General features: G+C 34.4%; 7 non-coding genes across 7 annotated transcripts; all 7 read left to right on the top strand.

Moving 5' to 3' along the window:
* The first annotated feature begins 2,481 nt into the window (after positions 1–2,481).
* Positions 2,482–2,553, top strand: TRNAW-CCA (transfer RNA tryptophan (anticodon CCA)). The gene has a single exon. It is a non-coding gene; the product is annotated as a tRNA-Trp (tRNA).
* Positions 2,554–5,143: 2,590 nt separating this feature from the next.
* TRNAW-CCA (transfer RNA tryptophan (anticodon CCA)) lies at positions 5,144–5,215 on the top strand. The gene has a single exon. It is a non-coding gene; the product is annotated as a tRNA-Trp (tRNA).
* Positions 5,216–7,805: 2,590 nt separating this feature from the next.
* Positions 7,806–7,877, top strand: TRNAW-CCA (transfer RNA tryptophan (anticodon CCA)). The gene has a single exon. It is a non-coding gene; the product is annotated as a tRNA-Trp (tRNA).
* A 2,592-nt stretch (positions 7,878–10,469) lies between these two features.
* Positions 10,470–10,541, top strand: TRNAW-CCA (transfer RNA tryptophan (anticodon CCA)). The gene has a single exon. It is a non-coding gene; the product is annotated as a tRNA-Trp (tRNA).
* A 2,590-nt stretch (positions 10,542–13,131) lies between these two features.
* On the top strand, positions 13,132–13,203 carry TRNAW-CCA (transfer RNA tryptophan (anticodon CCA)). Its single transcript has one exon. It is a non-coding gene; the product is annotated as a tRNA-Trp (tRNA).
* A 2,591-nt stretch (positions 13,204–15,794) lies between these two features.
* Positions 15,795–15,866, top strand: TRNAW-CCA (transfer RNA tryptophan (anticodon CCA)). The gene has a single exon. It is a non-coding gene; the product is annotated as a tRNA-Trp (tRNA).
* A 2,592-nt stretch (positions 15,867–18,458) lies between these two features.
* On the top strand, positions 18,459–18,530 carry TRNAW-CCA (transfer RNA tryptophan (anticodon CCA)). Its single transcript has one exon. It is a non-coding gene; the product is annotated as a tRNA-Trp (tRNA).
* Positions 18,531–27,701: the final 9,171 nt, after the last annotated feature.

The raw sequence follows: 27,701 nt of genomic DNA, 5'->3' as shown, positions 1-27,701 counted from the left end.
AATAAAGGTCAATCCGACTGTTCTCTGGTGAAAAATAAGCGCAACAGACGGCGATGGATGCTTATGACTAACTGCCTTCCCTCTAGCATCACTCTGCCGCAGTAGGGACGACTAGCGCAGGAATCTCTTGTGTAGCGTTGCGCGAAATTTAAAGAGAAATAAACAAATTATTATTAATTCGGAGTTGTTTGCTTCTTGTAAACCTAATAATTCAGAAACAAATTTTAGTGTGAAACTATTACGTTTAGTTCTTTCTGAGTGTTTAATAAAAGACATTTTATAAACGTATGAACAAATCAAAGTTATTAAAGACAAGATACTTTCATAGAGACTACTCGATAAAAAGAATTTCAATTTATTTTCCTATTGTCTAATAGCGCAACAGCATCGCGTTTGACTCCAGATCAGAATGTTTAGTGTTTATGTCACGTCCGGATCAATGTAACTTCCTATTTTTGAATAAATGTATTTAAAAAAATATATCTGAAATAACAAGGATATTTCTCTTCTCCAAATTACGTATTTGTAATCACACCTTGTTCTTGAAAATTAGGCTAAACTTTACAAAAAAACATACGACGAACGTGGAATTCAAATTTCTATTCAGATTTGTTTGACAAAATTCTGGAACTATCTAGCAATAACTGAACCTTCAGGAAACAAGTAATAACACTTTATCAAAAATTAAACACGAGTAACGGACGGCTACACAAATTCATACAAACATCACAGCATAAGCAGCCTTATATTTACAAGAATAACATTTTTCTATAACTAAATACTGAATTTCTTCAACTTGCATGAATTGAGGTGTAAATGAAAGTATATAAATAGAAAAGTGCTATAAAGTCTCACAGTAGCTAATAATGATAAACTTGTAAGATTGACTTAGTAGGAACTTATGTAATGATTTACGTATGGTTTTGTGTATTCCTCTTCACCTAGTTTCTCTATTTTATTATAATACTTTCGTTTCTTACCATAATTAAGTTTTCAAGTTTTATTTTCCTTCTTCTATTCCTTTCTCTAAAATTCTATGAAATAGGTTACTAAGTGCGTATTTATTTTATTTTTCTATTTCAATGGCTATATATAAATGCTAATATCATATATAAATCTCTAATTTAGAATTAAACTCGGATTTCTGTAAAGCTGAAATTGTTCCTCCAGATTAGTACAAGTACCCAAAATACTGGATCGAAGTTAAACGCATATTGACGGAAATCATGTCTTTTAACTACACCAAAACTTGCTGCATCTGCATACAATCCTTTTCTCCACGTGCAAGGGTCGTATTGAATATAGAAGTGGATTTAATACAACTCACAGCCCATGAAATGTGACATCACACAAATATACAAACACACAGTTTTCGAGCGCGGCCTCACTGAAAATTATTACAATTGTAGACCTCTATATAATGTGTGATGTCGAGAAAACCCACTTGTAGAGAAATATCTTTTTAAAAACGGCTCGTTTGGGTTGAGAAATTTTTTTCTTACGTAGATGAGTGAATCTTCTTCAGTAATCGTCAGATTTTTTTCCTTTGTGAACGTGAGGATGACCGAAGAAGTTCGAAACATTGTTCACGTCTCTACGTAAAAATATTTCTCAACCCAAACGAGCATATTTTAGATATATATTTCTCTTTATAATGTATTCTTTTGCCATCTAAGAAACGGGTGTTTTTATACTCAGATATCAATTGCGTTTACAGAAATATTTCATTTGCGTAAATTCTTTATCTCCTTCATGTTCTGAATATTATTTTTGATTATTCTTTTTTTCTTTACTTTTGTATCAATTATTTTGATAGATATCATGTTTGTGCAAACAAAAGCCACAAACGATCGTTTCTCTTATCGTCTCTCAAACATAAATCAAATTTCTTTATAAAATAGAATTCTGATTTATTGGCAGATATCGCCATAAATAAAATAAAAGTCTAACGGTTTGTGTTTCAAATGAGATATAGATTTTGTAAAATAATTAATGTGTAACTCCTTCCTTTTTGTTCCTTCTCCAATAGGTAATAATTGATCAAAATGTATTAGATATCAAAGAATTCGTAATGACGAGAAATTCACTCAAAATAAAAATAAATCCCAATAAGCTTGATACAGGTATTATTGTTTCTACCAACATAAAAAAGAGAACAACATTTCGAACGGAAGATGACCTCAGAAGGTCAAAATTTCTTCTCTGCTTTAGTAGTGAAAGTGTAAACACCCACACTTCCGTACCTGTGTCTCTCAGAAATTTCTACAAATAAATACAAATAACAATTTCTATAATTATTGATTTTATAGATTGATCACAATAGTAAGGCATCTAACCCCTGTTCAAAAGTCTGCAAAGCTGAGGCCTTATATATTCTTTGATTATTCTCCACGTCTACTGTGATTTATAGTTTTGACAACTGAAGGTCCTTCGCACAGATTGTCTAGACCGTATTAAAAGAAAATGACAAATAGTTCCTACGGTCCGGTGGCGCAATGGTAGCGCGTCTGACTCCAGATCAGAAGGTTACGTGTTCGAGTCACGTCCGGATCAATATTATTTTGGGCATATGATTTAGGCGCTCGTGTCGTGATCCGAGGTCACGGTTACGAATCTCCGGCGCCCGAAAGATGCTCGCCTTTTGAGTCGTGTGGGCGTTATGAAATAAGGGTCAATCCGACTGTTCTCTGGTGAAAAATAAACGCAACAGACGGCGATGGATGCTTATGACTAACTGCCTTCCCTCTAGCATCACTCTGCCGCAGTAGGGACGACTAGCGCAGGAATCTCTTGTGTAGCGTTGCGCGAAATTTAAAGAGAAATAAACAAATTATTATTAATTCGGAGTTGTTTGCTTCTTGTAAACCTAATAATTCAGAAACAAATTTTAGTGTGAAACTATTACGTTTAGTTCTCTCTGAGTGTTTAATAAAAGACATTTTATAAACGTATGAACAAATCAAAGTTATTAAAGACAAGATACTTTCATGGAGACTACTCGATAAAAAGAATTTCAATTTATTTTCCTATTGTCTAATAGCGCAACAGCATCGCGTTTGACTCCAGATCAGAATGTTTAGTGTTTATGTCACGTCCGGATCAATGTAACTTCCTATGTTTGAATAAATGTATTTAAAAATTATATCTGAAATAACAAGGATATTTCTCTTCTCCAAATTACGTATTTGTAATCACAGCTTGTTCTTGTAAATTAGTCTAAACTTTACAAAAAACATACGACGAACGTGGAATTCAAATTTCTTTTCAGATTTGTTTTACAAAATCCTGGAACTATCTAGCAATAACTGAACCTTCAGGAAACAAGTAATAACACTTTATCAAAAATTAAACACGAGTAACGGACGGCTACACAAATTCATACAAACATCACAGCATAAGCAGCCTTATATTTACAAGAATAACATTTTTCTATAACTAAATACTGAATTTCTTCAACTTGCATGAATTGAGGTGTAAATGAAAGTATATAAATAGAAAAGTGCTATAAAGTCTCACAGTAGCTAATAATGATAAACTTGTAAGATTGACTTAGTAGGAACTTATGTAATGATTTACGTATGGTTTTGTGTATTCCTCTTCACCTAGTTTCTCTATTTTATTATAATACTTTCGTTTCTTACCATAATTAAGTTTTCAAGTTTTATTTTCCTTCTTCTATTCCTTTCTCTAAAATTCTATGAAATAGGTTACTAAGTGCGTATTTATTTTATTTTTCTATTTCAATGGCTATATATAAATGCTAATATCATATATAAATCTCTAATTTAGAATTAAACTCGGATTTCTGTAAAGCTGAAATTGTTCCTCCAGATTAGTACAAGTACCCAAAATACTGGATCGAAGTTAAACGCATATTGACGGAAATCATGTCTTTTAACTACACCAAAACTTGCTGCATCTGCATACAATCCTTTTCTCCACGTGCAAGGGTCGTATTGAATATAGAAGTGGATTTAATACAACTCACAGCCCATGAAATGTGACATCACACAAATATACAAACACACAGTTTTCGAGCGCGGCCTCACTGAAAATTATTACAATTGTAGACCTCTATATAATGTGTGATGTCGAGAAAACCCACTTGTAGAGAAATATCTTTCTAAAAACGGCTCGTTTGTGTTGAGAATTTTTTTTCTTACGTAGATGAGTGAACCTTTTTCAGTGATCGTCAGAAATTTTTTATCTTTGTGAACGTGAGGATGACCGAAGAAGTTCGAAACATTGTTCACGTCTCTACGTAAAAATATTTCTCAACCCAAACGAACATATTTTAGATATATATTTCTCTTTATAATGTATTCTTTTGCCATCTAAGAAACGGGTGTTTTATACTCAGATATCAATTGCGTTTACAGAAATATTTCATTTGCGTAAATTCTTTATCTCCTTCATGTTCTGAATATTATTTTTGATTATTCTTTTTTTCTTTACTTTTGTATCAATTATTTTGATAGATATCATGTTTGTGCAAACAAAAGCCACAAACGATCGTTTCTCTTATCGTCTCTCAAACATAAATCAAATTTCTTTATAAAATAGAATTCTGATTTATTGGCAGATATCGCCATAAATAAAATAAAAGTCTAACGGTTTGTGTTTCAAATGAGATATAGATTTTGTAAAATAATTAATGTGTAACTCCTTCCTTTTTGTTCCTTCTGCAATAGGTAATAATTGATCAAAATGTATTAGATATCAAAGAATTCGTAATGACGAGAAATTCACTCAAAATAAAAATAAATCCCAATAAGCTTGATACAGGTATTATTGTTTCTACCAACATAAAAAAGAGAACAACATTTCGACCGGAAGATGACCTCAGAAGGTCAAAATTTCTTCTCTGCTTTAGTAGTGAAAGTGTAAACACCCACACTTCCGTACCTGTGTCTCTCAGAAATTTCTACAAATAAATACAAATAACAATTTCTATAATTATTGATTTTATAGATTGATCACAATAGTAAGGCATCTAACCCCTGTTCAAAAGTCTGCAAAGCTGAGGCCTTATATATTCTTTGATTATTCTCCACGTCTACTGTGATTTATAGTTTTGACAACTCAAGGTCCATCGCACAGATTGTCTAGACCGTATTAAAAGAAAATGACAAATAGTTCCTACGGTCCGGTGGCGCAATGGTAGCGCGTCTGACTCCAGATCAGAAGGTTACGTGTTCGAGTCACGTCCGGATCAATATTATTTTGGGCATATGATTTAGGCGCTCGTGTCGTGATCCGAGAGTCACGGTTACGAATCTCCGGCGCCCGAAAGATGCTCGCCTTTGAGTCGTGTGGGCGTTATGAAATGAGGGTCAATCCGACTGTTCTCTGGTGAAAAATAAGCGCAACAGACGGCGATGGATGCTTATGACTAACTGCCTTCCCTCTAGCATCACTCTGCCGCAGTAGGGACGACTAGCGCAGGAATCTCTTGTGTAGCGTTGCGCGAAATTTAAAGAGAAATAAACAAATTATTATTAATTCGGAGTTGTTTGCTTCTTGTAAACCTAATAATTCAGAAACAAATTTTAGTGTGAAACTATTACGTTTAGTTCTCTCTGAGTGTTTAATAAAATACATTTTATAAACGTATGAACAAATGAAAGTTATTAAAGACAAGATACTTTCATGGAGACTACTCGATAAAAAGAATTTCAATTTATTTTCCTATTGTCTAATAGCGCAACAGCATCGCGTTTGACTCCAGATCAGAATGTTTAGTGTTTATGTCACGTCCGGATCAATGTAACTTACTATTTTTGAATAAATGTATTTAAAAATTATATCTGAAATAACAAGGATATTTCTCTTCTCCAAATTACGTATTTGTAATCACAGCTTGTTCTTGTAAATTAGTCTAAACTTTACAAAAAAACATACGACGAACGTGGAATTCAAATTTCTATTCAGATTTGTTTTACAAAATCCTGGAACTATCTAGCAATAACTGAACCTTCAGGAAACAAGTAATAACACTTTATCAAAAATTAAACACGAGTAACGGACGGCTACACAAATTCATACAAACATCACAGCATAAGCAGCCTTATATTTACAAGAATAACATTTTTCTATAACTAAATACTGAATTTCTTCAACTTGCATGAATTGAGGTGTAAATGAAAGTATATAAATAGAAAAGTGCTATAAAGTCTCACAGTAGCTAATAATGATAAACTTGTAAGATTGACTTAGTAGGAACTTATGTAATGATTTACGTATGGTTTTGTGTATTCCTCTTCACCTAGTTTCTCTATTTTATTATAATACTTTCGTTTCTTACCATAATTAAGTTTTCAAGTTTTATTTTCCTTCTTCTACTCCTTTCTCTAAAATTCTATGAAATAGGTTACTAAGTGCGTATTTATTTTATTTTTGTATTTCAATGGCTATATATAAATGCTAATATCATATATAAATCTCTAATTTAGAATTAAACTCGGATTTCTGTAAAGCTGAAATTGTTCCTCCAGATTAGTACAAGTACCCAAAATACTGGATCGAAGTTAAACGCATATTGACGGAAATCATGTCTTTTAACTACACCAAAACTTGCTGCATCTGCATACAATCCTTTTCTCCACGTGCAAGGGTCGTATTGAATATAGAAGTGGATTTAATACAACTCACAGCCCATGAAATGTGACATCACACAAATATACAAACACACAGTTTTCGAGCGCGGCCTCACTGAAAATTATTACAATTGTAGACCTCTATATAATGTGTGTTGTCGAGAAAACCCACTTGTAGAGAAATATCTTTCTAAAAACGGCTCGTTTGGGTTGAGAAATTTTTTTCTTACGTAGAGGAGTGAACCTTCTTCAGTGATCGTCAGATTTTTTTTCCTTTGTGAACGTGAGGATGACCGAAGAAGTTCGAAACATTGTTCACGTCTCTACGTAAAAATATTTCTCAACCCAAACGAACATATTTTAGATATATATTTCTCTTTATAATGTATTCTTTTGCCATCTAAGAAACGGGTGTTTTATACTCAGATATCAATTGCGTTTACAGAAATATTTCATTTGCGTAAATTCTTTATCTCCTTCATGTTCTGAATATTATTTTTGATTATTCTTTTTTTCTTTACTTTTGTATCAATTATTTTGATAGATATCATGTTTGTGCAAACAAAAGCCACAAACGATCGTTTCTCTTATCGTCTCTCAAACATAAATCAAATTTCTTTATAAAATAGAATTCTGATTTATTGGCAGATATCGCCATAAATAAAATAAAAGTCTAACGGTTTGTGTTTCAAATGAGATATAGATTTTGTAAAATAATTAATGTGTAACTCCTTCCTTTTTGTTCCTTCTGCAATAGGTAATAATTGATCAAAATGTATTAGATATCAAAGGATTCGTAATGACGAGAAATCCACTCAAAATAAAAATAAATCCCAATAAGCTTGATACAGGTATTATTGTTTCTACCAACATAAAAAAGAGAACAACATTTCGACCGGAAGATGACCTCAGAAGGTCAAAATTTCTTCTCTGCTTTAGTAGTGAAAGTGTAAACACCCACACTTCCGTACCTGTGTCTCTCAGAAATTTCTACAAATAAATACAAATAACAATTTCTATAATTATTGATTTTATAGATTGATCACAATAGTAAGGCATCTAAACCCTGTTCAAAAGTCTGCAAAGCTGAGGCCTTATATATTCTTTGATTATTCGCCACGTCTACTATGATTTATATTTTTGACAACTGAAGGTCCATCGCACAGATTGTCTAGACCGTATTAAAAGAAAATGACAAATAGTTCCTACGGTCCGGTGGCGCAATGGTAGCGCGTCTGACTCCAGATCAGAAGGTTACGTGTTCGAGTCACGTCCGGATCAATATTATTTTGGGCATATGATTTAGGCGCTCGTGTCGTGATCCGAGAGTCACGGTTACGAATCTCCGGCGCCCGAAAGATGCTCGCCTTTTGAGTCGTGTGGGCGTTATGAAATGAGGGTCAATCCGACTGTTCTCTGGTGAAAAATAAACGCAACAGACGGCGATGGATGCTTATGACTAACTGCCTTCCCTCTAGCATCACTCTGCCGCAGTAGGGACGACTAGCGCAGGAATCTCTTGTGTAGCGTTGCGCGAAATTTAAAGAGAAATAAACAAATTATTATTAATTCGGAGTTGTTTGCTTCTTGTAAACCTAATAATTCAGAAACAAATTTTAGTGTGAAACTATTACGTTTAGTTCTCTCTGAGTGTTTAATAAAAGACATTTTATAAGCGTATGAACAAATGAAAGTTATTAAAGACAAGATACTTTCATGGAGACTACTCGATAAAAAGAATTTCAATTTATTTTCCTATTGTCTAATAGCGCAACAGCATCGCGTTTGACTCCAGATCAGAATGTTTAGTGTTTATGTCACGTCCGGATCAATGTAACTTCCTATGTTTGAATAAATGTATTTAAAAATTATATCTGAAATAACAAGGATATTTCTCTTCTCCAAATTACGTATTTGTAATCACAGCTTGTTCTTGTAAATTAGTCTAAACTTTACAAAAAACACACGACGAACGTGGAATTCAAATTTCTATTCAGATTTGTTTTACAAAATCCTGGAACTATCTAGCAATAACTGAACCTTCAGGAAACAAGTAATAACACTTTATCAAAAATTAAACACGAGTAACGGACGGCTACACAAATTCATACAAACATCACAGCATAAGCAGCCTTATATTTACAAGAATAACATTTTTCTATAACTAAATACTGAAATTCTTCAACTTGCATGAATTGAGGTGTAAATGAAAGTATATAAATAGAAAAGTGCTATAAAGTCTCACAGTAGCTAATAATGATCAACTTGTAAGATTGACTTAGTAGGAACTTATGTAATGATTTACGTATGGTTTTGTGTATTCCTCTTCACCTAGTTTCTCTATTTTATTATAAGACTTTCGTTTCTTAACATAGTTAAGTTTTCAAGTTTTATTTTCCTTCTTCTACTCCTTTTTTTAAAATTCTATGAAATAGGTTACTAAGTTCGTATTTATTTTATTTTTGTATTTCAATGGCTATATATAAATGCTAATATCATATATAAATCTCTAATTTAGAATTAAACTCGGATTTCTGTAAACCTGAAATTATTCCTCCAGATTAGTACAAGTACCCAAAATACTGGATCGAAGTTAAACGCATATTGACGGAAATCATGTCTTTTAACTACACCAAAACTTGCTGCATCTGCATACAATCCTTTTCTCCACGTGCAAGGGTCGTATTGAATATAGAAGTGGATTTAATACAACTCACAGCCCATGAAATGTGACATCACACAAATATACAAACACACAGTTTTCGAGCGCGGCCTCACTGAAAATTATTACAATTGTAGACCTCTATATAATGTGTGTTGTCGAGAAAACCCACTTGTAGAGAAATATCTTTCTAAAAACGGCTCGTTTGGGTTGAGAAATTTTTTTTTCTTACGTAGAGGAGTGAACCTTCTTCAGTGATCGTCAGATTTTTTTTCCTTTGTGAACGTGAGGATGACCGAAGAAGTTCGAAACATTGTTCACGTCTCTACGTAAAAATATTTCTCAACCCAAACGAACATATTTTAGATATATATTTCTCTTTATAATGTATTCTTTTGCCATCTAAGAAACGGGTGCTTTTATACTCAGATATCAATTGCGTTTACAGAAATATTTCATTTGCGTAAATTCTTTATCTCCTTCATGTTCTGAATATTATTTTTGATTATTCTTTTTTCTTTACTTTTGTATCAATTATTTTGATAGATATCATGTTTGTGCAAACAAAAGCCACAAACGATCGTTTCTCTTATCGTCTCTCAAACATAAATCAAATTTCTTTATAAAATAGAATTCTGATTTATTGGCAGATATCGCCATAAATAAAATAAAAGTCTAACGGTTTGTGTTTCAAATGAGATATAGATTTTGTAAAATAATTAATGTGTAACTCCTTCCTTTTTGTTCCTTCTGCAATAGGTAATAATTGATCAAAATGTATTAGATATCAAAGAATTCGTAATGACGAGAAATCCACTCAAAATAAAAATAAATCCCAATAAGCTTGATACAGGTATTATTGTTTCTACCAACATAAAAAAGAGAACAACATTTCGACCGGAAGATGACCTCAGAAGGTCAAAATTTCTTCTCTGCTTTAGTAGTGAAAGTGTAAACACCCACACTTCCGTACCTGTGTCTCTCAGAAATTTCTACAAATAAATACAAATAACAATTTCTATAATTATTGATTTTATAGATTGATCACAATAGTAAGGCATCTAAACCCTGTTCAAAAGTCTGCAAAGCTGAGGCCTTATATATTCTTTGATTATTCGCCACGTCTACTATGATTTATATTTTTGACAACTGAAGGTCCATCGCACAGATTGTCTAGACCGTATTAAAAGAAAATGACAAATAGTTCCTACGGTCCGGTGGCGCAATGGTAGCGCGTCTGACTCCAGATCAGAAGGTTACGTGTTCGAGTCACGTCCGGATCAATATTATTTTGGGCATATGATTTAGGCGCTCGTGTCGTGATCCGAGAGTCACGGTTACGAATCTCCGGCGCCCGAAAGATGCTCGCCTTTTGAGTCGTGTGGGCGTTATGAAATGAGGGTCAATCCGACTGTTCTCTGGTGAAAAATAAGCGCAACAGACGGCGATGGATGCTTATGACTAACTGCCTTCCCTCTAGCATAACTCTGCCGCAGTAGGGACGACTAGCGCAGGAATCTCTTGTGTAGCGTTGCGCGAAATTTAAAGAGAAATGAACAAATTATTATTAATTCGGAGTTGTTTGCTTCTTGTAAACCTAATAATTCAGAAACAAATTTTAGTGTGAAACTATTACGTTTAGTTCTCTCTGAGTGTTTAATAAAAGACATTTTATAAGCGTATGAACAAATGAAAGTTATTAAAGACAAGATACTTTCATGGAGACTACTCGATAAAAAGAATTTCAATTTATTTTCCTATTGTCTAATAGCGCAACAGCATCGCGTTTGACTCCAGATCAGAATGTTTAGTGTTTATGTCACGTCCGGATCAATGTAACTTCCTATGTTTGAATAAATGTATTTAAAAATTATATCTGAAATAACAAGGATATTTCTTTTCTCCAAATTACGTATTTGTAATCACAGCTTGTTCTTGTAAATTAGTCTAAACTTTACAAAAAACACACGACGAACGTGGAATTCAAATTTCTATTCAGATTTGTTTTACAAAATCCTGGAACTATCTAGCAATAACTGAACCTTCAGGAAACAAGTAATAACACTTTATCAAAAATTAAACACGAGTAACGGACGGCTACACAAATTCATACAAACATCACAGCATAAGCAGCCTTATATTTACAAGAATAACATTTTTCTATAACTAAATACTGAAATTCTTCAACTTGCATGAATTGAGGTGTAAATGAAAGTATATAAATAGAAAAGTGCTATAAAGTCTCACAGTAGCTAATAATGATCAACTTGTAAGATTGACTTAGTAGGAACTTATGTAATGATTTACGTATGGTTTTGTGTATTCCTCTTCACCTAGTTTCTCTATTTTATTATAAGACTTTCGTTTCTTAACATAGTTAAGTTTTCAAGTTTTATTTTCCTTCTTCTACTCCTTTTTTTAAAATTCTATGAAATAGGTTACTAAGTTCGTATTTATTTTATTTTTGTATTTCAATGGCTATATATAAATGCTAATATCATATATAAATCTCTAATTTAGAATTAAACTCGGATTTCTGTAAACCTGAAATTATTCCTCCAGATTAGTACAAGTACCCAAAATACTGGATCGAAGTTAAACGCATATTGACGGAAATCATGTCTTTTAACTACACCAAAACTTGCTGCATCTGCATACAATCCTTTTCTCCACGTGCAAGGGTCGTATTGAATATAGAAGTGGATTTAATACAACTCACAGCCCATGAAATGTGACATCACACAAATATACAAACACACAGTTTTCGAGCGCGGCCTCACTGAAAATTATTACAATTGTAGACCTCTATATAATGTGTGTTGTCGAGAAAACCCACTTGTAGAGAAATATCTTTCTAAAAACGGCTCGTTTGGGTTGAGAAAATTTTTTTTCTTACGTAGAGGAGTGAACCTTCTTCAGTAATCGTCAGATTTTTTTCCTTTGTGAACGTGAGGATGACCGAAGAAGTTCGAAACATTGTTCACGTCTCTACGTAAAAATATTTCTCAACCCAAACGAACATATTTTAGATATATATTTCTCTTTATAATGTATTCTTTTGCCATCTAAGAAACGGGTGCTTTTATACTCAGATATCAATTGCGTTTACAGAAATATTTCATTTGCGTAAATTCTTTATCTCCTTCATGTTCTGAATATTATTTTTGATTATTCTTTTTTCTTTACTTTTGTATCAATTATTTTGATAGATATCATGTTTGTGCAAACAAAAGCCACAAACGATCGTTTCTCTTATCGTCTCTCAAACATAAATCAAATTTCTTTATAAAATAGAATTCTGATTTATTGGCAGATATCGCCATAAATAAAATAAAAGTCTAACGGTTTGTGTTTCAAATGAGATATAGATTTTGTAAAATAATTAATGTGTAACTCCTTCCTTTTTGTTCCTTCTGCAATAGGTAATAATTGATCAAAATGTATTAGATATCAAAGAATTCGTAATGACGAGAAATCCACTCAAAATAAAAATAAATCCCAATAAGCTTGATACAGGTATTATTGTTTCTACCAACATAAAAAAGAGAACAACATTTCGACCGGAAGATGACCTCAGAAGGTCAAAATTTCTTCTCTGCTTTAGTAGTGAAAGTGTAAACACCCACACTTCCGTACCTGTGTCTCTCAGAAATTTCTACAAATAAATACAAATAACAATTTCTATAATTATTGATTTTATAGATTGATCACAATAGTAAGGCATCTAACCCTGTTCAAAAGTCTGCAAAGCTGAGGCCTTATATATTCTTTGATTATTCTCCACGTCTACTGTGATTTATAGTTTTGACAACTGAAGGTCCATCGCACAGATTGTCTAGACCGTATTAAAAGAAAATGACAAATAGTTCCTACGGTCCGGTGGCGCAATGGTAGCGCGTCTGACTCCAGATCAGAAGGTTACGTGTTCGAGTCACGTCCGGATCAATATTATTTTGGGCATATGATTTAGGCGCTCGTGTCGTGATCCGAGAGTCACGGTTACGAATCTCCGGCGCCCGAAAGATGCTCGCCTTTTGAGTCGTGTGGGCGTTATGAAATGAGGGTCAATCCGACTGTTCTCTGGTGAAAAATAAACGCAACAGACGGCGATGGATGCTTATGACTAACTGCCTTCCCTCTAGCATCACTCTGCCGCAGTAGGGACGACTAGCGCAGGAATCTCTTGTGTAGCGTTGCGCGAAATTTAAAGAGAAATAAACAAATTATTATTAATTCGGAGTTGTTTGCTTCTTGTAAACCTAATAATTCAGAAACAAATTTTAGTGTGAAACTATTACGTTTAGTTCTCTCTGAGTGTTTAATAAAAGACATTTTATAAACGTATGAACAAATCAAAGTTATTAAAGACAAGATACTTTCATGGAGACTACTCGATAAAAGAATTTCAATTTATTTTCCTATTGTCTAATAGCGCAACAGCATCGCGTTTGACTCCAGATCAGAATGTTTAGTGTTTATGTCACGTCCGGATCAATGTAACTTCCTATGTTTGAATAAATGTATTTAAAAAATTATATCTGAAATAACAAGGATATTTCTCTTCTCCAAATTACGTATTTGTAATCACAGCTTGTTCTTGTAAATTAGTCTAAACTTTACAAAAAACATACGACGAACGTGGAATTCAAATTTCTATTCAGATTTGTTTTACAAAATCCTGGAACTATCTAGCAATAACTGAACCTTCAGGAAACAAGTAATAACACTTTATCAAAAATTAAACACGAGTAACGGACGGCTACACAAATTCATACAAACATCACAGCATAAGCAGCCTTATATTTACAAGAATAACATTTTTCTATAACTAAATACTGAATTTCTTCAACTTGCATGAATTGAGGTGTAAATGAAAGTATATAAATAGAAAAGTGCTATAAAGTCTCACAGTAGCTAATAATGATAAACTTGTAAGATTGACTTAGTAGGAACTTATGTAATGATTTACGTATGGTTTTGTGTATTCCTCTTCACCTAGTTTCTCTATTTTATTATAAGACTTTCGTTTCTTAACATAATTAAGTTTTCAAGTTTTATTTTCCTTCTTCTACTCCTTTCTTTAAAATTCTATGAAATAGGTTACAAAGTTCGTATTTATTTTATTTTTCTATGTCAATGGCTATATATAAATGCTAATATCATATATAAATCTCTAATTTAGAATTAAACTCGGATTTCTGTAAAGCTGAAATTGTTCCTCCAGATTAGTACAAGTACCCAAAATACTGGATCGAAGTTAAACGCATATTGACGGAAATCATGTCTTTTAACTACACCAAAACTTGCTGCATCTGCATACAATCCTTTTCTCCACGTGCAAGGGTCGTATTGAATATAGAAGTGGATTTAATACAACTCACAGCCCATGAAATGTGACATCACACAAATATACAAACACACAGTTTTCGAGCGCGGCCTCACTGAAAATTATTATAATTGTAGACCTCTATATAATGTGTGATGTCGAGAAAACCCACTTGTAGAGAAATATCTTTCTAAAAACGGCTCGTTTGGGTTGAGAATTTTTTTCTTACGTAGAGGAGTGAACCTTCTTCAGTGATCGTCAGATTTTTTTTCCTTTGTGAACGTGAGGATGACCGAAGAAGTTCGAAACATTGTTCACGTCTCTACGTAAAAATATTTCTCAACCCAAACGAGGATATTTTAGATATATATTTCTCTTTATAATGTATTCTTTTGCCATCTAAGAAACGGGTGTTTTTATACTCAGATATCAATTGCGTTTACAGAAATAATTCATTTGCGTAAATTCTTTATCTCCTTTATGTTCTGAATATTATTTTTGATTATTCTTTCTTTCTTTACTTTTGTATCAATTATTTTGATAGATATCATGTTTGTGCAAACAAAAGCCACAAACGATCGTTTCTCTTATCGTCTCTCAAACATAAATCAAATTTCTTTATAAAATAGAATTCTGATTTATTGGCAGATATCGCCATAAATAAAATAAAAGTCTAACGGTTTGTGTTTCAAATGAGATATAGATTTTGTAAAATAATTAATGTGTAACTCCTTCCTTTTTGTTCCTTCTGCAATAGGTAATAATTGATCAAAAATGTATTAGATATCAAAGAATTCGTAATGACGAGAAACCCACTCAAAATAAAAATAAATCCCAATAAGCTTGATACAGGTATTATTGTTTCTACCAACATAAAAAAGAGAACAACATTTCGACCGGAAGATGACCTCAGAAGGTCAAAATTTCTTCTCTGCTTTAGTAGTGAAAGTGTAAACACCCACACTTCCGTACCTGTGTCTCTCAGAAATTTCAACAAATAAATACAAATAACAATTTCTATAATTATTGATTTTATAGATTGATCACAATAGTAAGGCATCTAACCCCTGTTCAAAAGTCTGCAAAGCTGAGGCCTTATATATTCTTTGATTATTCTCCACGTCTACTGTGATTTATAGTTTTGACAACTCAAGGTCCTTCGCACAGATTGTCTAGACCGTATTAAAAGAAAATGACAAATAGTTCCTACGGTCCGGTGGCGCAATGGTAGCGCGTCTGACTCCAGATCAGAAGGTTACGTGTTCGAGTCACGTCCGGATCAATATTATTTTGGGCATATGATTTAGGCGCTCGTGTCGTGATCCGAGAGTCACGGTTACGAATCTCCGGCGCCCGAAAGATGCTCGCCTTTTGAGTCGTGTGGGCGTTATGAAATAACGGTCAATCCGACTGTTCTCTGGTGAAAAATAAGCGCAACAGCCGGCGATGGATGCTTATGACTAACTGCCTTCCCTCTAGCATCACTCTGCCGCAGTAGGGACGACTAGCGCAGGAATCTCTTGTGTAGCGTTGCGCGAAATTTAAAGAGAAATAAACAAATTATTATTAATTCGGAGTTGTTTGCTTCTTGTAAACCTAATAATTCAGAAACAAATTTTAGTGTGAAACTATTACGTTTAGTTCTCTCTGAGTGTTTAATAAAAGACATTTTATAAACGTATGAACAAATGAAAGTTATTAAAGACAAGATACTTTCATAGAGACTACTCGATAAAAAGAATTTCAATTTATTTTCCTATTGTCTAATAGCGCAACAGCATCGCGTTTGACTCCAGATCAGAATGTTTAGTGTTTATGTCACGTCCGGATCAATGTAACTTCCTATTTTTGAATAAATGTATTTAAAAAATTATATCTGAAATAACAAGGATATTTCTCTTCTCCAAATTACGTATTTGTAATCACAGCTTGTTCTTGTAAATTAGTCTAAACTTTACAAAAAACATACGACGAACGTGGAATTCAAATTTCTATTCAGATTTGTTTTACAAAATCCTGGAACTATCTAGCAATAACTGAACCTTCAGGAAACAAGTAATAACACTTTATCAAAATTAAACACGAGTAACGGACGGCTACACAAATTCATACAAACATCACAGCATAAGCAGCCTTATATTTACAAGAATAACATTTTTCTATAACTAAATACTGAATTTCTTCAACTTGCATGAATTGAGGTGTAAATGAAAGTATATAAATAGAAAAGTGCTATAAAGTCTCACAGTAGCTAATAATGATAAACTTGTAAGATTGACTTAGTAGGAACTTATGTAATGATTAACGAATGGTTTTGTGTTTTCCTCTTCACCTAGTTTCTCTACTTTATTATAATACTTTCGTTTCTTACCATAATTAAGTTTTCAAGTTTTATTTTCCTTCTTCTACTCCTTTCTTTAAAATTCTATGAAATAGGTTACTAAGTTCGTATTTATTTTATTTTTGTATTTCAATGGCTATATATAAATGCTAATATCATATATAAATCTCTAATTTAGAATTAAACTCGGATTTCTGTAAAGCTGAAATTGTTCCTCCAGATTAGTACAAGTACCCAAAATACTGGATCGAAGTTAAACGCATATTGACGGAAATCATGTCTTTTAACTACACCAAAACTTGCTGCATCTCCATACAATCCTTTTCTCCACGTGCAAGGGTCGTATTGAATATAGAAGTGGATTTAATACAAATCACAGCCCATGAAATGTGACATCACACAAATATACAAACACACAGTTTTCGAGCGCGGCCTCACTGAAAATTATTATAATTGTAGACCTCTATATAATGTGTGATGTCGAGAAAACCCACTTGTAGAGAAATATCTTTCTAAAAACGGCTCGTTTGGGTTGAGAATTTTTTTTCTTACGTAGAGGAGTGAACCTTCTTCAGTGATCGTCAGATTTTTTTTCCTTTGTGTGATTGAGGATGACCGAAGAAGTTCGAAACATTGTTCACGTCTCTACGTAAAAATATTTCTCAACCCAAACGAACATATTTTAGATATATATTTCTCTTTATAATGTATTCTTTTGCCATCTAAGAAACGGGTGTTTTTATACTCAGATATCAATTGCGTTTACAGAAATATTTCATTTGCGTAAATTCTTTATCTCCTTTATGTTCTGAATATTATTTTTGATTATTCTTTCTTTCTTTACTTTTGTATCAATTATTTTGATAGATATCATGTTTGTGCAAACAAAAGCCACAAACGATCGTTTCTCTTATCGTCTCTCAAACATAAATCAAATTTCTTTATAAAATAGAATTCTGATTTATTGGCAGATATCGCCATAAATAAAATAAAAGTCTAACGGTTTGTGTTTCAAATGAGATATAGATTTTGTAAAATAATTAATGTGTAACTCCTTCCTTTTTGTTCCTTCTGCAATAGGTAATAATTGATCAAAAATGTATTAGATATCAAAGAATTCGTAATGACGAGAAACCCACTCAAAATAAAAATAAATCCCAATAAGCTTGATACAGGTATTATTGTTTCTACCAACATAAAAAAGAGAACAACATTTCGACCGGAAGATGACGTCAGAAGGTCAAAATTTCTTCTCTGCTTTAATAGTGAAAGTGTAAACACCCACACTTCCGTACCTGTGTCTCTCAGAAATTTCTACAAATAAATACAAATAACAATTTCTATAATTATTGATTTTATAGATTCATCACAATAGTAAGGCATCTAACCCCTGTTCAAAAGTCTGCAAAGCTGAGGCCTTATATATTCTTTGATTATTCGCCACGTCTCCTGTGATTTACAGTTTTGACAACTGAAGGTCCATCGCACAGATTATGTAGACCGTATTAAAAAAAAATGACAAACAGTTCCTACGGTCCGGTGGCGCAATGGTAGCGCGTCTGACTCCAGATCAGAAGGTTACGTGTTCGAGTCACGTCCGGATCAATATTCTTTTGGCCATATGATTTAGGTGCTCGTGTCGTGATCCGACGATCACGGTTACGAATCTCCGGCGACCGAAAGATGCTCGCCTTTTGAGTCGTGTGGGCGTTATGAAATAACGGTCAATCCGACTGTTCTCTGGTGAAAAATAAGCGCAACAGCCGGCGATGGATGCTTATGACTAACTGCCTTCCCTCTAGCATCAGTCTGCCGCAGTAGGGACGACTAGCGCAGGAATCTCTTGTGTAGCGTTGCGCGAAATTTAAAGAGAAATAAACAAATTATTATTAATTCGGAGTTGTTTGCTTCTTGTAAACCTAATAATTCAGAAACAAATTTTAGTGTGAAACTATTACGTTTAGTTCTCTCTGAGTGTTTAATAAAAGACATTTTATTAACGTATGAACAAATGAAAGTTATTAAACACAAGATACTTTCATAGAGACTACTCGATAAAAAGAATTTCAATTTATTTTCCTATTGTGTAATAACGCAACAGCATCGCGTTTGACTCCAGATCAGAATGTTTAGTGTTTATGTTACGTCCGGATCAATGTAACTTACTATTTTTGAATAAATTTATTTTAAAAATTATATCTGAAATAACAAGGATATTTCTCTTCTCCAAATTACGTATTTGTAATCACAGCTTGTTCTTGAAAATTAGGCTAAACTTTACAAAAAAACATACGACGAACGTGAAATTCAAATTTCTATTCAGATTTGTTTGACAAAATCCTAGAACTATCTAGCAATAACTGAACCTACAGGAAACAAGTAATAACACTTTTTTCAAAAATTAAATACAAGTTACGGACGGCTACACAAATTCATACAAACTTCACAGCATAAGCAGCCTTATATTTACAAGAATAACATTCTTCTATAACTAAATACTGAATTTCTTCAACTTGCATGAATTGAGGTGTAAATGAAAGTATATAAATAGAAAAGTGCTATAAAGTCTCACAGTAGCTAATAATGATAAACTTGTAAGATTGACTTAGTAGGACACACTGCCATCACCTCACCTCTTCTTCTGTCGTGTCGGTAGACACACTGCCATCATGTCATCTCTTCTTCTGTCGTGTCGGTAGACATACTACCATCATGTCACCTCTTCTTCTGTCGTGTCGGTAGACACACTACCATCATGTCACCTCTTCTTCTGACGTTTCGGTAGACATACTACCATCATGTCACCTCTTCTTCTGACGTGTCGGTAGACACACTTTCATCTTGTCACCTCTTCTTTTGACGTGTCGGTAGACACACTCCCATCACGTCACCTCTTCTTCTGACGTGTCGGTAGACACATTACGATCATGTCACCTCTTCTTCTGACGTTTCGGTAGACACACTACCATCATGTCACCTCTTCTTCTGACGTGTCGGTAGACACACTACCATCATGTCATCTCTTCTTCTGACGTGTCGGTAGACACACTACCATCACGTCACCTCTTCTTCTGACGTGTCGGTAGACACACTGCCATTATGTCATCTCTTCTTCTGACGTGTCGGTAGACACAATGCCATCATGTCATCTCTTCTTCTGACGTGTCGGTAGACACACTCCCATCACGTCATCTCTTCTTCTGACGTGTCGGTAGACACACTCCCATCGTGTCACCTGTTCTTCTGACGTGTCGGTAGTCACACTACCATCATGTCACCTCTTCTTCTGACGTGTCGGTAGACACACTTTCATCTTGTCACCTCTTCTTTTGACGTGTCGGTAGACACACTCCCATCACGTCACCTCTTCTTCTGACGTGTCGGTAGACACATTACGATCATGTCACCTCTTCTTCTGACGTTTCGGTAGACACACTACCATCATGTCACCTCTTCTTCTGACGTGTCGGTAGACACACTACCATCATGTCATCTCTTCTTCTGACGTGTCGGTAGACACACTACCATCACGTCACCTCTTCTTCTGACGTGTCGGTAGACACACTGCCATTATGTCATCTCTTCTTCTGACGTGTCGGTAGACACAATGCCATCATGTCATCTCTTCTTCTGACGTGTCGGTAGACACACTCCCATCACGTCATCTCTTCTTCTGACGTGTCGGTAGACACACTCCCATCGTGTCACCTGTTCTTCTGACGTGTCGGTAGTCACACTACCATCATGTCACCTCTTCTTCTGACGTGTCGGTAGACACACTACCATCAAGTCACCTCTTCTTCTGACGTGTCGGTAGACACACTACCATCACGTCACATCTTCTTCTGACGTGTCGGTAGACACACTACGATCATGTCACATCTTCTTCTGACGTGTCGGTAGACACACTACGATCATGTCACATCTTCTTCTGACGTTTCGGTAGACACACTACCATCATGTCACCTCTTCTTCTGACGTTTCGGTAGACATACTACCATCATGTCACCTCTTCTTCTGACGTGTCGGTAGACATCACTACCATCACGTCACCTCTTCTTCTGACGTGTCGGTAGAAACACTCCCATCACGTCACCTTTTCTTCTGACGTTTCGGTAGATACACTACCATCATGTCACATCTTCTTCTGACGTGTCGGTAGTCACACTACCATCATGTCATCTCTTCTTCTGACGTGTCGGTAGACACACTACCATCATGTCACATCTTCTTCTGACGTGTCGGTAGACACACTACCATCATGTCACATCTTCTTCTGACGTGTCGGTAGACACACTACCATCATGTCATCTCTTCTTCTGACGTGTCGGTAGAAACACTCCCATCACGCCACCTTTTCTTCTGACGTTTCGGTAGACACACTACCATCATGTCACCTCTTCTTCTGACGTGTCGGTAGACACACTACCATCATGTCACATCTTCTTCTGACGTGTCGGTAGACACACTACCATCATGTCATCTCTTCTTCTGACGTGTCGGTAGACACACTCCCATCACGTCACATCTTCTTCTGACGTGTCGGTAGACACACTACCATCATGTCACATCTTCTTCTGACGTGTCGGTAGACACACTACCATCATGTCATCTCTTCTTCTGACGTGTCGGTAGACACACTACCATCACGTCACCTCTTCTTCTGACGTGTCGGTTGACACACTGCCATTATGTCATCTCTTCTTCTGACGTGTCGGTAGACACACTGCCATCATGTCATCTCTTCTTCTGACGTGTCGGTAGACACACTACCATCATGTCACATCTTCTTCTGACGTGTCGGTAGACACACTACCATCATGTCATCTCTTCTTCTGACGTGTCGGTAGACACACTGCCATCATGTCATCTCTTCTTCTGACGTGTCGGTAGACACACTACCATCATGTCACATCTTCTTCTGACGTGTCGGTAGACACACTGCCATCATGTCATCTCTTCTTCTGACGTGTCGGTAGACACACTACCATCACCTCACCGGATCCTCGTCGTTATTCTCTTAAATGAATAGATTTTAGAAATCGTTATTTTTATTGATTGTTGTTGATTTTGTAAACTTTCATTGATACTTAACCGATGGCACTACGTTGTATAAAATCATCAGTGTTAAACGACGTTTATTTATTTCTGTAATCGCTTAACAACACAATAAGTTGACATTACAAGTTTTTCAGAGTTGCAAACCTGAACTCCTATAACACTCATTAAAATATGTTTAATACGATTTCTGAGAAATAAATAATTTTATTTATATACATATTTTAATACCTTAAAATAGATAGCAGAAGAATGCTATCGTACAATGACATTTTATGTATTGAAGTTAATTTCACTTCATAAGAAGTATGTTGAAGGTCCGGTGATGATCTTGAAACTACTGTACTGTTATTGCTGTTTCCTACACTGATAATCATGATTACGATATATTACGCTATTACTGCGAAATATGGCGCTGTTAATCATAGAATTCACCACAATGAAGACAAACTTCATGTTCAACAACCAAAACTATATACAAACAAATGGCCTTAGCATGGGCAGCCTAGTATCACCAGTTCTAGCCAATATTTTTATGACACAAGTTGAAACACAAGCAATTAACACAGCATTACATCCACCACTATACTGGTACAGCTATGTAGATGACACGGTTGCAGGATTCAAATCTACAGAACACATACTTAATTTTTTCAATCACATTAACTTCACATGTAAACAGGAAGGAAGTAATCAAATATCATCTCTTAACCTCAAAATTACAAGAACCAACACACAATTCAAAACAGAAATCCACCGAAAAATCACCCATACTGGAGTATACATTTCTTGGGACTCAGCACATGAAACAAAACAAAAACTCAAGATACTACCAAATAAGCACAGCCATAAAACTATGCTCACCAGATGAAATTAAAAAGAATATGCATTTTTGTAGAATTACATTTACAGAAGATCTTTTAAAGTCTTTTCTTCAGTTTTAATTGTTTAGTTATATTCCTATAATCTCTCAGTATTGTTGAAATTGAGATTAAATATCTATATATCCAAAAATGTTACACAAATACATAGGCTTTCATAGGGTGTCCTAACTTTTTCACATGACTGTAAATCCCCCTCGTGTTTGTGAAGAACTCTGCTAAGATAAATGAGGCAAATTAGCCATTCGAAAATGATAATAAATTGTTTTATAGCACTCCATACAGTAGCCCATTGCTTCATTTCTTACTAAATTAAATATTGATATTACGTAGGATCGAACAGTGATCTAGTACAATTCAGTTCTGGTTTTGAATACACGTATATTTACATCTATTATTTTAATTATTTGGAGCTGTCCTCTTCAGGTTTATGTAGACTAGCTATTTCGTCATTTGCTTTCAACTATAAACTTTTAGCTTCATTGATGTAATAATGTGTTATTTAGTATTTCAACATTTAACAAGCTTACTCTCTGCCATTAGAACTCAAAGTATTATTTTTGAAACAGAATTTACATTAATACAAGATATCTTTTTCTGTAACTTATACGTCTTTGTTGCGCTTTTCAGCAGAGGATATCATAGTGAATTCTGTTTGGGGTTTGTCAGAAAACAGAATGATACTTGGAGGAACACCGGGACCTACGCACCCAAACAGCTTCTGGTTGAGAAGTGAAGGTTGTGGTTGACGTACGGTCCTGCCATCTTAAGGCTACACTTGGTACTGTTAAGTTACACATTCCTGAGTGTGGTTCGGGCGCGAGCATGTACAAATATTATTCACAATAGAGTATGTATTTTCATGTACATTTATCATGTTAAAAGTTTATTTGTTACTAAATTTAAAAAACTACTTTTTATTATTTTTTATAAAAAACGTTTGAGCATCAAAAGATATACGAAGGGTCAGTGTCCACTGTACGTAGTGTGGCCGCCCAACAACTAATCCAGTGCCACGTACTTTATTATTCCAGCCACGCTTATCATACATATCCGTGGTAATGGTGAGAAGTCTCAACATGAAGAGGGCTTTAAATGACCCTGCCAGTTTATAGGCCTAAAGCCCAAATAATCAACTGGTATCATTGCAATGCAGTCTAATGATTCAATGGGGTCAATATACCAGAAATACTCCCTCCCCCCAACTAAAAAATAACTGGTAGTGCACATTCACACAATATATTGATATTGGTACACATGAAAAAAAATCATTTTGCACATGGATTAAAAAACTTGGAGGGAACATTGTTGATAACAATTTCTTCTTTTTAATGTGGCATAGTAACAGAATACTGTCAGGCCTTAGTACGACTTTTAGGATAAAAAATACAATATGCCTGATGCACTCAAGGACTTTAGTTTATTGGAGAGACATGTTTTTGTATCTGCAGCTCATTTATGGATATTAAATACTTGTTTACATTGTCCTCAGGATTTTCTTTGCACCTTTTGTTTTGTGTATAAAACCTTTTTTTATATTTAGGTTTAAACATCTTTTGCAGAAAATATGCCATCCTGATTTGTTGTTTTTCTTCTGGTTGTTGAGCAACAACTGTGAATCATAGGAACCTATAAAATATTTAAAATGTGCTAGTTAAAATTTGTAAACATACCATCATACCTTTAGATTAATAGGTTTGTACTCTACAAACGCCATTCAGGGGCGACAACTAATAGATTGATTAGGCTGATTTGGTTGATTTTGTGGCACAAAGCAGCTAGGCTATCTGTGCCAGATTGGTTAGGCAAGTTTATTTTAAGGAATCTTTTGACCCTTGTTTGTGGTGTTACGTTAAATGGTTCTGCAAAGAATTGTTAATTATAATCTAGAACTTTTTTCACTAGAGAAGCAAGATTAACTGGCATATAAATTCCATAGAAACTGTTATCACGTCCTTTCTCCAATCACAGACTTCACATTTTGTTAATCTACCAAAGTTAAAGCAAGATACTTACATATCTGGTCTTTAAAAGCTTGGACAAAAAGGAATCTGTCAGTCCATCAAGGCCAACCCTTTCCAATAATCTTGACTTAAAAATAAAACACTCAAAGTTGCTCCTTATCAGTCAAGTATTCATTAAGTCTTTCATTAAATTCCCTTACATTATTTTCATTCAGAACATTTGAAGGCAACCCATTCCAAAGACCAAATTTTATATTTGTGTTCTCTAGAAAGACTCCGTGCTATCAATTTTCAAGTTATCAGTCAGCTGTTTCTCATGAGCCATTTTTGGATTTCTAATTTTTTTTATCTATCTCTAGCATTTCTGAAGCTATATACATCTCCTGGGCTGTGTGTCAGCCTAAAATTTCTCTTTTTAATTAATCTTTTCTGTATTCTTTTCCCCATATTTTTTTGAGAACATAAAAGCAATTAATTATAAAAAATCCAAATCTCATTCTGTTACCCAAGTTCACTGATGATAAAGTTAGCTCTCTGAAAGCAAGGAACTAAATTTTCATCTTTTTGACATCATGATGTAGCAAAAACAAAACGTAATTTTGCGATGAACACTGTTCTTCAAATGTTCGTATCATTTCGTATTTTGCAGGTCTGTATGTATACATGTATGGAGTACATTTCATGTAAATTTTATTACATGAAATGTTTATAATCATATAAGCCTGGTAACAGTGAATCATGTATTTTTCTTTAGGGGTTTACAGGCCATTTAACAATCCCAAAAACTGCCACTATCACCCACTGTCTTATAAGCCATCCTTGTTAATATTTAACAGTAAATCTAAAATGGCATCTACCTCTGATTGGTAACAAGTTTAATCACTTCAGAAGCTTTCCCCCCAACTATTTGGCTTTATGAACTTCCAATCTGTGTTGGGGTTTGGCATGACCTAATGGCTATGACATGAGATATGCAACTTTTGAGTCAAAGGATCAAATGTAATATCTGAATGTGCTTTTCTTTTCATCCAATAAGGCATTACACGTGGTGATCAATACCACTGTTCATTGGTAAACAGAAGTACATGGGTTGGCAGTGGGGTAGTTAGTGTTGACTAGCTGCCTTCTCTTCTAGTCTGTCACTTCAAACTTAGCAATAACTAGTACAGGTAGCCCTCAAATGGCTTTGCACAAAGGTCAACAAATTAAAAACATCCACTTGATATGTCTAAACTGAAGTCTTCCATGATTATTACTTCAGTATTCTTTTCAGTTGTAACTCTGGTTTCACCATACAGTTTCTTATTGATGTTATCTGTCTAATCAGATAACTTGTAACAATATCCAGCTAAAAACTATTTATACTTTAAGCACCAGATTGTAATATATATAGAGAATCGACATGTGTGTTTCAGTCTTGATAGGCTGGGACTTGTCTCTTATATAGAGAAGAACTTCTCCACCTTGTTGAAACATCTATCAGTGTTAAATAAATTACACTTGGTAATGTTACAATAATTCTTACTATTGACACACTTCAAATCAAAACAAGTTTTCCTGTTACATCCAGTATTTCTTTCCAATGCGAATCCCAAACTCGTCTCTTTTGTTTCTTGTACTGGTAATATCACAATAACAACTTTATCTATGAATCTATTTGAAACTATTATTTGATTTAAGATTTAGGTCAGGGATTCTCTAACTGTGGTACACATACCGTTAATGGTATTTACAGCTAATGTCCCATCTGTGTGCAGAGATTTAGCAGTACTTTCTTCTCTCTGAAGTGAACAAACTCACATTACGTATCCTTCATTTTTGTTCTCTCTGAAGTGAACAAACTCACATTACGTATCCTTCATTTTTGTTCTCTCTGAAGTGAACAAACTCACATTACGTATCCTTCATTTTTCTTCTCTCTGAAGTGAACAAACTCACATTACGTATCCTTCATTTTTCTTCTCTCTGAAGTGAACAAACTCACATTACGTATCCTTCATTTTTGTTCTCTCTGAAGTGAACAAACTCACATTACGTATCCTTCATTTTTCTTCTCTCTGAAGTGAACAAACTCACATTACGTATCCTTCATTTTTGTTCTCTCTGAAGTGAACAAACTCACATTACGTATCCTTCATTTTTGTTCTCTCTGAAGTGAACAAACTCACATTACGTATCCTTCATTTTTGTTCTCTCTGAAGTGAACAAACTCGTACATTACGTATCCTTCACGTTTTCATTTTTGTCTCTCTGAAGTGAACAAACTCACATTACGTATCCTTCATTTTGTTCTCTCTGAAGTGAACAAACTCACATTACGTATTTTTCTTCTCTCTGAAGTGAACAAACTCACATTACGTATCCTTCATTTTTTTTCTCTCTGAAGTGAACAAACTCACATTACGTATCCTTCATTTTTGTTCTCTCTGAAGTGAACAAACTCACATTACGTATCCTTCATTTTTGTTCTCTCTGAAGTGAACAAACTCACATTACGTATCCTTCATTTTTCTTCTCTCTGAAGTGAACAAACTCACATTACGTATCCTTCATTTTTGTTCTCTCTGAAGTGAACAAACTCACATTACGTATCCTTCATTTTTGTTCTCTCTGAAGTGAACAAACTCACATTACGTATCCTTCATTTTTGTTCTCTCTGAAGTGAACAAACTCACATTACGTATCCTTCATTTTGTTCTCTCTGAAGTGAACAAACTCACATTACGTATCCTTCATTTTTTTCTTCTCTCTGAAGTGAACAAACTCACATTACGTATCCTTCATTTTTCTTCTCTCTGAAGTGAACAAACTCACATTACGTATCCTTCATTTTTCTTCTCTCTGAAGTGAACAAACTCACATTACGTATCCTT

Source organism: Tachypleus tridentatus, chromosome 12 (genome assembly GCF_004210375.1).
Source record: "Tachypleus tridentatus isolate NWPU-2018 chromosome 12, ASM421037v1, whole genome shotgun sequence".
Taxonomy (NCBI): domain Eukaryota; kingdom Metazoa; phylum Arthropoda; class Merostomata; order Xiphosura; family Limulidae; genus Tachypleus; species Tachypleus tridentatus.
This window is presented reverse-complemented; position numbering and strand designations above follow the sequence as displayed.